This window comes from Harmonia axyridis, chromosome X (genome assembly GCF_914767665.1).
Source record: "Harmonia axyridis chromosome X, icHarAxyr1.1, whole genome shotgun sequence".
In the NCBI taxonomy this organism is placed as follows: Eukaryota; Metazoa; Arthropoda; class Insecta; order Coleoptera; family Coccinellidae; genus Harmonia; species Harmonia axyridis.
This window is the reverse complement of record NC_059508.1, coordinates 35,174,351-35,184,350: the sequence shown is the minus strand read 5'-3', so window position 1 is coordinate 35,184,350 and position 10,000 is coordinate 35,174,351. Positions and strand designations below refer to the sequence as shown.

At 41.5% G+C, this 10,000-nt stretch overlaps 1 non-coding gene across 1 annotated transcript; it reads left to right on the top strand.

The window, feature by feature from the left end:
- Positions 1–3,539: 3,539 nt before the first annotated feature.
- On the top strand, positions 3,540–3,658 carry LOC123688310. Its single transcript, XR_006749838.1, has one exon. It is a non-coding gene; the product is annotated as a 5S ribosomal RNA (ribosomal RNA).
- The last annotated feature ends 6,342 nt before the right edge of the window (positions 3,659–10,000 follow it).

Here is a 10,000-nt window from a genome sequence, read left to right as displayed (position 1 = left end):
TCCTCGACGAAACGACGTAACAGCCCCCAGTCAGCATGAGACTCAAGCTATATATACATCATCATCATCTCGGACAAAACACCGATCAAAAATGAGAAAGTTTCTAGAAACAATCCCTCGCCAAGGCGTCCATATATAATACGAACCCCCGGCTATCAACTAATTTCTTATACACATTCCATCTCGACCCTTCGCTATACATGTGAATATAACGACACGGTGATTCGAGATTCAACAATATTTGTCGCTCGGAACGAATTGAGTGGTTGCAAATTTTTTGTGAACATAACCCGCAACGGGCAGAGGATCACGATTTTAAGGTTGGTCGCTTAAAGGCCATTCGACTACAAAGAGACGAAGCGGACCGCGACCTCGCTGCATGAGGTTGACGAAAGCGACCCAAGATGCGAAAGCCGAAACCAACACACCTTGCCAGTACCCAAACGCCGAGGTCGGATTCGGGTCTACCACTTACCAACTGAATATCATCCTAAAAAGAACTCCAAACAGTCTAGGACAGGACCCATTCTCCACCCCTTCTATATATGTCAGGAGAACCCCGGATTCCCCTCCAGACACGATTTAGCAAACTTTTCCCGATCGATCCGACCCACCGAGGCCGTTTCGACCGTTCGCCGCGCCTACTAGAGCTGATTTCTTCGGACTCCGATCAGAAAATCCGCCGATGCATGTCGTTAACACCTAGTCCGCCTCGTCCGATCGATCGAGGCCGTTTCGACCGTTCGCCGCGCCTACTAGAGCTGATTTCTTCGGACTCCGATCAGAAAATCCGCCGATGCATGTCGTTAACACCTAGTCCGCCTCGTCCGATCGATCTAGGCCGTCTCGATCCACCCATCGCGCATCGAAAGTCGCATCTCTCGAACTCCGATCCGGAAATCGGCCGATGCATCACGTTAACTATTTCTTATATATCTAATATAATATACATCGAGACGGTAAGAATTCTTTTAATCGAAGATATACATATACTTCTCATCAATATCCAAAAGCTTATCGAAAAATAAATTACTCAACTTTTACGTGAAGAATCGTCCACCCAAACCTTATCCCCTATATATGTCAGGAGAACCCAAGGTTCCCCTCCAGACACGATTTAGCAAACTTTTCCCGATCGATCCGACCCACCGAGGCCGTCTCGACCGTCCGCTGCGCCTACTAGGGCCGATTTCTTCGGACTCCGATCAGAAAATATACCGATGCATGTCGTTAACACCTAGTCCGCCTCGTCCGATCTATCTAAACAGTCTCGACGCACCCAACACTCTTTCAAAGTCGGATTACTCGGACTCAATCTGAAAATGGACCGATGCATGACGTCAACACTTAGCCCGCCTCGTCTGATCGATCTAAGCCATCTCGACCCACCCAACACGCCTTCCAAGTCGGATCACTCGGACTTCGATCTGAAAATCTCCGGACTCATTTTTATGAATATCCCCAGTCAGTAAGAACGTTATTTCGCCAATATATACCAACAATAAACCATATTCCAATAGCTGAACCAAAAATATAATTCCCGATCCAAACGTTCTGCATCGCCCAACGCGACCACCTTCCCTATATATGTCAGGAGAGCACAGGGTTCCCCTCCAGACAACACTTACGCTCTATCCCCGACTCTCGGTCGATCGATAGGCCAGGTCAGCGGTGTCTGTTTCGGCCGAAGCTCGGACTTTGGTCAAAATGTTCCGATACAAAATTTGAACCAAGATAGATACAGATATGATTCCTTCTTAAATATACGTTGATTATCGAACAGAATATGGTAAATATTTTGCGATGACCGAGGATTTCATGAATTTTTTTTTTTTTCGAAAAAATTTTCTGTTATCGGAATTTCCTCAAATTTCATTTGGTTGCCTACTAATGCATATTAAAAACGATAATCAACAATCAGAATCATTATTTATCATTTATTTCAATTTTTATAATGAAAAACGTTCACGTCCTTTCGCGCCTCTCGATCGTCGTTTACGTGATGCATCGGTCAGCCCTAGTTTACGTGGTGCATCGGTAAGATCGAGTTCACGTTCTGCATCGGTAAGATCCAGTTCACGTGGTGCATCGGTAAGATCGAGATTACGTGGTGCATCGGTAAGATCGAGTTTACGTGGTGCATCGGTAAGATCCAATTCACGTTCTGCATCGGTAAGATCCAGTTCACGTGGTGCATCGGTGAGATCGAGTTTACGTTCTGCATCGGTGTGATCTAGTTTACGTTGTGCATCGGTAAGATCGAGATTACGTGAAGCATCGGTATGATCGAGTTTACGTTCTGCATCGGTCTGGACTTAGAGATATATTTTCGACGTGAAAATGTTCCGATACAACTTTTGAACCAGGATAGTTAGAGAGATGATTTTTTCTGGGATGTACGTTGATTGGGGAATGGATTGTGGAAAATAACTTGCCATGACCGAGGTGTTCTCGAATTTTTTTTTTTTTTCGAAAAATATTTTCTGATTTTGGATTTTACTCAAATTTGATTTCGTTGCCTTCTAATGTGTTCTAAAAGAGTAAATCAGTAATCAGAATCGAAAAATATTTTTCGGATTTTTTTTTTTTTGAAAAAAAATTTTCTGATTTTGGAATTTCCTCAAATTTGATTTGGTTGCCTTCTAATGTGTTTTTAAAGCGTAAATCAGTAATCAGAATCAATATTCATTGTCGACTTTAATTTTTATAAGGAAAAATGTTCACGTCCTTAAACGCCTCCCCATCATTAGCCCGAGTCCAAGTCGATGTCAGTCCCGAGCGGACGGTGTCAGATACTACCTATCGCCCCGGTCTGGACTTGGCGAGGTATTTCGACGTGAAATGTTCCGATACAACTTTTGAACCAGGATAGTTAGAGAGATGATTTCTTCTATGTTGTACGTTGATTGTGGAATGGATTGTGGGAAATAACTTGCCATGACCCAGGTGTTCTTGAATTTTTTTTTTTTTCGAAAAAAATTTTCTGATCTTTAAATTTCCTCAAATCTGATTGCGTTGCCTTCTAATGTGTTCTAAAAGAGTAAATCAGTAATCAGAATCAATATTCATTGTCGACTTTAATTTTTATAAGGAAAAATGTTCACGTCCTTAAACGCCTCTCCATCGTTACCCCGACTCCAAGACGATGTTAGACCGGAGCGGACGGTGTCAGATGCGACCGATCTCCCCGGTCTGGACTTAGCGAGATATTCCGACGTGAAATGTTCCGATACAAAAATTTAACTGTGATAGTTAGAGAGATGGTTCCTTTTGTGATGTACGTTGATTGTGTAATAGAATATGGAAATAAACTTGAGATGACCGAGGTCTTCTGGGATTTTTTTTTTTTTTCGAAAAATATTTTTCGATTTCGGAAATCCCTCAAATTTCATTGAGATATGTCCTAATGTGTTCTTAAAGCTTAAATCAACAATCAGAATTAATATCCAAAAGTTATTTCATTTTTTATGAGGAAAAACGTTCACGTCCTTTCCGCTCCCAAAAAGTGAGATATCATAGAAAATATCGCAATATATGTTGTTTACGGCCATACCACGCTGAAATTGCCAGTTCTCGTCAGAACACTGAAGCCAAGCAGCGTCGGGCGCGGTTAGTACTTGGATGGGTGACCGCTTGGGAACACCGCGTGCTGTAAGCTTTTTTTTTACGTTCTGCATCGGTCTGCCGAGATAACGTGGTGCATCGGTATGATCGAGTTTACGTTCTGCATCGGTAAGATCGAGATTACGTGATGCATCGGTAAGATTGAGATTACGTGGTGCATCGGTAAGATCGAGATTACGTGGTGCATCGGTAAGATCGAGTTTACGTGGTGCATCGGTAAGATCCAATTCACGTTCTGCATCGGTAAGATCCAGTTCACGTGGTGCATCGGTGAGATTGAGATTACGTGGTGCATCGGTAAGATCGAGTTTACGTGGTGCATCGGTAAGATCCAATTCACGTTCTGCATCGGTAAGATCCAGTTCACGTGGTGCATCGGTAAGATCGAGATTACGTGGTGCATCGGTAAGATCGAGTTTACGTGGTGCATCGGTAAGATCCAATTCACGTTCTGCATCGGTAAGATCCAGTTCACGTGGTGCATCGGTAAGATTGAGATTACGTGGTGCATCGGTAAGATCGAGTTTACGTGGTGCATCGGTAAGATCCAATTCACGTTCTGCATCGGTAAGATCCAGTTCACGTGGTGCATCGGTAAGATGGAGATTACGTGGTGCATCGGTAAGATCGAGATTACGTGGTGCATCGGTAAGATCTACTTTACGTTCTGCATCGGTCTGCCCTTGTTTACGTGGTGCATCGGTAAGATCGAGATTACGTGAAGCATCGGTATGATCGAGTTTACGTTCTGCATCGGTCTGCCCGATATTACGTGGTGCATCGGTTCAGCCCTAGTTTACGTTGTGCATCGGTCTGGACTTAGAGATATATTTTCGACGTGAAAATGTTCCGATACAACTTTTGAACCAGGATAGTTAGAGAGATGATTTTTTCTGTGATGTACGTCGATTGGGGAATGGATTGTGGAAAATAACTTGCCATGACCGAGGTGTCCTCGAATTTTTTTTTTTTTCGAAAAAAATTTTCTGATTGTGGAATTTTCTCAAATTTGATTTGGTTGCCTCCTAATGTGTTCTAAAAGAGTAAATCAGTAATAGGAATCGAAAAATATTTTTCGGATTTTTTTTTTTTTCGAAAAAAATTTTCTGATCGTGGAATTTCCTCAAATTCGATTTGGTTGCCTTCTAATGTGTTTTTAAAGCGTAAATCAGTAATCAGAATCAATATTCATTGTCGACTTTAATTTTTATAAGGAAAAATGTTCACGTCCTTAAACGCCTCCCCATCATCAGCCCGAGTCCAAGTCGATGTCAGTCCCGAGCGGACGGTGTCAGATACTACCTATCGCCGAGGTCTGGACTTGGCGAGATATTACGACGTGAAATGTTCCGATACAACTTTTGAACCAGGATAGTTAGAGAGATGATTTCTTCTATGTTGTACGTTGATTGTGGAATGAAATACGGAAAATAACTCGCCATGACCGAGGTGATTACGATTTTTTTTTTTTTTTCGAAAAAAATTTTCTGATCGTGGAATTTTCTCAAATTTGATTTGGTTGCCTCCTTATATGTTCTAATAGCGATAATCAACAATCAGAATCAAAATCCATGATCGGGTTTGATTTTTATAAGGAAAAATGTTCACGTCCTTTTTTTCAACCCCGACTCATTGACGATGTTAGAACCGAGCCGGCGGTGTCAGATACGACCGATCGCCCCGGTCCCGATCGTCATTTACGTTGTGCATCGGTCTGCCCGAGATTACGTGGTGCATCGGTATGATCGAGTTTACGTGGTGCATCGGTAAGATCCAATTCACGTTCTGCATCGGTAAGATCCAGTTCACGTGGTGCATCGGTGAGATTGAGATTACGTGGTGCATCGGTAAGATCGAGTTTACGTGGTGCATCGGTAAGATCCAATTCACGTTCTGCATCGGTAAGATCCAGTTCACGTGGTGCATCGGTAAGATGGAGATTACGTGGTGCATCGGTAAGATCGAGATTACGTGGTGCATCGGTAAGATCTACTTTACGTTCTGCATCGGTCTGCCCTTGTTTACGTGGTGCATCGGTAAGATCGAGATTACGTGAAGCATCGGTATGATCGAGTTTACGTTCTGCATCGGTCTGCCCGATATTACGTGGTGCATCGGTTCAGCCCTAGTTTACGTTGTGCATCGGTCTGGACTTAGAGATATATTTTCGACGTGAAAATGTTCCGATACAACTTTTGAACCAGGATAGTTAGAGAGATGATTTTTTCTGTGATGTACGTCGATTGGGGAATGGATTGTGGAAAATAACTTGCCATGACCGAGGTGTCCTCGAATTTTTTTTTTTTTCGAAAAAAATTTTCTGATTGTGGAATTTTCTCAAATTTGATTTGGTTGCCTCCTAATGTGTTCTAAAAGAGTAAATCAGTAATAGGAATCGAAAAATATTTTTCGGATTTTTTTTTTTTTCGAAAAAAATTTTCTGATCGTGGAATTTCCTCAAATTCGATTTGGTTGCCTTCTAATGTGTTTTTAAAGCGTAAATCAGTAATCAGAATCAATATTCATTGTCGACTTTAATTTTTATAAGGAAAAATGTTCACGTCCTTAAACGCCTCCCCATCATCAGCCCGAGTCCAAGTCGATGTCAGTCCCGAGCGGACGGTGTCAGATACTACCTATCGCCGAGGTCTGGACTTGGCGAGATATTACGACGTGAAATGTTCCGATACAACTTTTGAACCAGGATAGTTAGAGAGATGATTTCTTCTATGTTGTACGTTGATTGTGGAATGAAATACGGAAAATAACTCGCCATGACCGAGGTGATTACGATTTTTTTTTTTTTTTCGAAAAAAATTTTCTGATCGTGGAATTTTCTCAAATTTGATTTGGTTGCCTCCTTATATGTTCTAATAGCGATAATCAACAATCAGAATCAAAATCCATGATCGGGTTTGATTTTTATAAGGAAAAATGTTCACGTCCTTTTTTTCAACCCCGACTCATTGACGATGTTAGAACCGAGCCGGCGGTGTCAGATACGACCGATCGCCCCGGTCCCGATCGTCATTTACGTTGTGCATCGGTCTGCCCGAGATTACGTGGTGCATCGGTATGATCGAGTTTACGTGGTGCATCGGTAAGATCCAATTCACGTTCTGCATCGGTAAGATCCAGTTCACGTGGTGCATCGGTAAGATGGAGATTACGTGGTGCATCGGTAAGATCGAGATTACGTGGTGCATCGGTAAGATCTACTTTACGTTCTGCATCGGTCTGCCCTTGTTTACGTGGTGCATCGGTAAGATCGAGATTACGTGAAGCATCGGTATGATCGAGTTTACGTTCTGCATCGGTCTGCCCGATATTACGTGGTGCATCGGTTCAGCCCTAGTTTACGTTGTGCATCGGTCTGGACTTAGAGATATATTTTCGACGTGAAAATGTTCCGATACAACTTTTGAACCAGGATAGTTAGAGAGATGATTTTTTCTGTGATGTACGTCGATTGGGGAATGGATTGTGGAAAATAACTTGCCATGACCGAGGTGTCCTCGAATTTTTTTTTTTTTCGAAAAAAATTTTCTGATTGTGGAATTTTCTCAAATTTGATTTGGTTGCCTCCTAATGTGTTCTAAAAGAGTAAATCAGTAATAGGAATCGAAAAATATTTTTCGGATTTTTTTTTTTTTCGAAAAAAATTTTCTGATCGTGGAATTTCCTCAAATTCGATTTGGTTGCCTTCTAATGTGTTTTTAAAGCGTAAATCAGTAATCAGAATCAATATTCATTGTCGACTTTAATTTTTATAAGGAAAAATGTTCACGTCCTTAAACGCCTCCCCATCATCAGCCCGAGTCCAAGTCGATGTCAGTCCCGAGCGGACGGTGTCAGATACTACCTATCGCCGAGGTCTGGACTTGGCGAGATATTACGACGTGAAATGTTCCGATACAACTTTTGAACCAGGATAGTTAGAGAGATGATTTCTTCTATGTTGTACGTTGATTGTGGAATGAAATACGGAAAATAACTCGCCATGACCGAGGTGATTACGATTTTTTTTTTTTTTTCGAAAAAAATTTTCTGATCGTGGAATTTTCTCAAATTTGATTTGGTTGCCTCCTTATATGTTCTAATAGCGATAATCAACAATCAGAATCAAAATCCATGATCGGGTTTGATTTTTATAAGGAAAAATGTTCACGTCCTTTTTTTCAACCCCGACTCATTGACGATGTTAGAACCGAGCCGGCGGTGTCAGATACGACCGATCGCCCCGGTCCCGATCGTCATTCACGTTGTGCATCGGTCTGCCCGAGATTACGTGGTGCATCGGTATGATCGAGTTTACGTGGTGCATCGGTAAGATCCAATTCACGTTCTGCATCGGTAAGATCCAGTTCACGTGGTGCATCGGTAAGATGGAGATTACGTGGTGCATCGGTAAGATCGAGATTACGGGGTGCATCGGTAAGATCTACTTTACGTTCTGCATCGGTCTGCCCTTGTTTACGTGGTGCATCGGTAAGATCGAGATTACGTGAAGCATCGGTATGATCGAGTTTACGTTCTGCATCGGTCTGCCCGATATTACGTGGTGCATCGGTTCAGCCCTAGTTTACGTTGTGCATCGGTCTGGACTTAGAGATATATTTTCGACGTGAAAATGTTCCGATACAACTTTTGAACCAGGATAGTTAGAGAGATGATTTTTTTCTGTGATGTACGTCGATTGGGGAATGGATTGTGGAAAATAACTTGCCATGACCGAGGTGTCCTCGAATTTTTTTTTTTTTCGAAAAAAATTTTCTGATTGTGGAATTTTCTCAAATTTGATTTGGTTGCCTCCTAATGTGTTCTAAAAGAGTAAATCAGTAATAGGAATCGAAAAATATTTTTCGGATTTTTTTTTTTTTCGAAAAAAATTTTCTGATCGTGGAATTTCCTCAAATTCGATTTGGTTGCCTTCTAATGTGTTTTTAAAGCGTAAATCAGTAATCAGAATCAATATTCATTGTCGACTTTAATTTTTATAAGGAAAAATGTTCACGTCCTTAAACGCCTCCCCATCATCAGCCCGAGTCCAAGTCGATGTCAGTCCCGAGCGGACGGTGTCAGATACTACCTATCGCCGAGGTCTGGACTTGGCGAGATATTACGACGTGAAATGTTCCGATACAACTTTTGAACCAGGATAGTTAGAGAGATGATTTCTTCTATGTTGTACGTTGATTGTGGAATGAAATACGGAAAATAACTCGCCATGACCGAGGTGATTACGATTTTTTTTTTTTTTCGAAAAAAAATTTTCTGATCGTGGAATTTTCTCAAATTTGATTTGGTTGCCTCCTTATATGTTCTAATAGCGATAATCAACAATCAGAATCAAAATCCATGATCGGGTTTGATTTTTATAAGGAAAAATGTTCACGTCCTTTTTTTCAACCCCGACTCATTGACGATGTTAGAACCGAGCCGGCGGTGTCAGATACGACCGATCGCCCCGGTCCCGATCGTCATTTACGTTGTGCATCGGTCTGCCCGAGATTACGTGGTGCATCGGTCTGGACTTAGAGATATATTTTCGACGTGAAAATGTTCCGATACAACTTTTGAACCAGGATAGTTAGAGAGATGATTTTTTCTGTGATGTACGTCGATTGGGGAATGGATTGTGGAAAATAACTTGCCATGACCGAGGTGTCCTCGAATTTTTTTTTTTTTTTCGAAAAAAATTTTCTGATCGTGGAATTTTCTCAAATTTGATTTGGTTGCCTCCTAATGTGTTCTAATAGCGATAATCAACAATCAGAATCAAAATCCATGGTCGGGTTTGGTTTTTATAAGGAATAATGTTCACGTCCTTTTTTTCAACCCCGACTCATTGACGATGTTAGAACCGAGCCGGCTGGTGTCAGATACGACCGATCGCCCCGGTCCCGATCGTCATTTACGTTGTGCATCGGTCTGCCCGAGATTACGTGGTGCATCGGTCTGGACTTAGAGATATATTTTCGACGTGAAAATGTTCCGATACAACTTTTGAACCAGGATAGTTAGAGAGATGATTTTTTCTGGGATGTACGTTGATTGGGGAATGGATTGTGGGAAATAACTTGCCATGACCGAGGTGTTCTCGAATTTTTTTTTTTTTTTCGAAAAAAATTTTCTGATCGTGGAATTTTCTCAAATTTGATTTGGTTGCCTCCTAATGTGTTCTAATAGCGATAATCAACAATCAGAATCAAAATCCATGGTCGGGTTTGGTTTTTATAAGGAATAATGTTCACGTCCTTTTTCGCCTATGTTCTTTTTCGACGTGAAATGTTCCGATACAACTTTTATAACCAGGATAGTTAGAGAGATGATTTTTTCTGGGATGTATGTTGATTGACGTACGAAACTTGGAAAA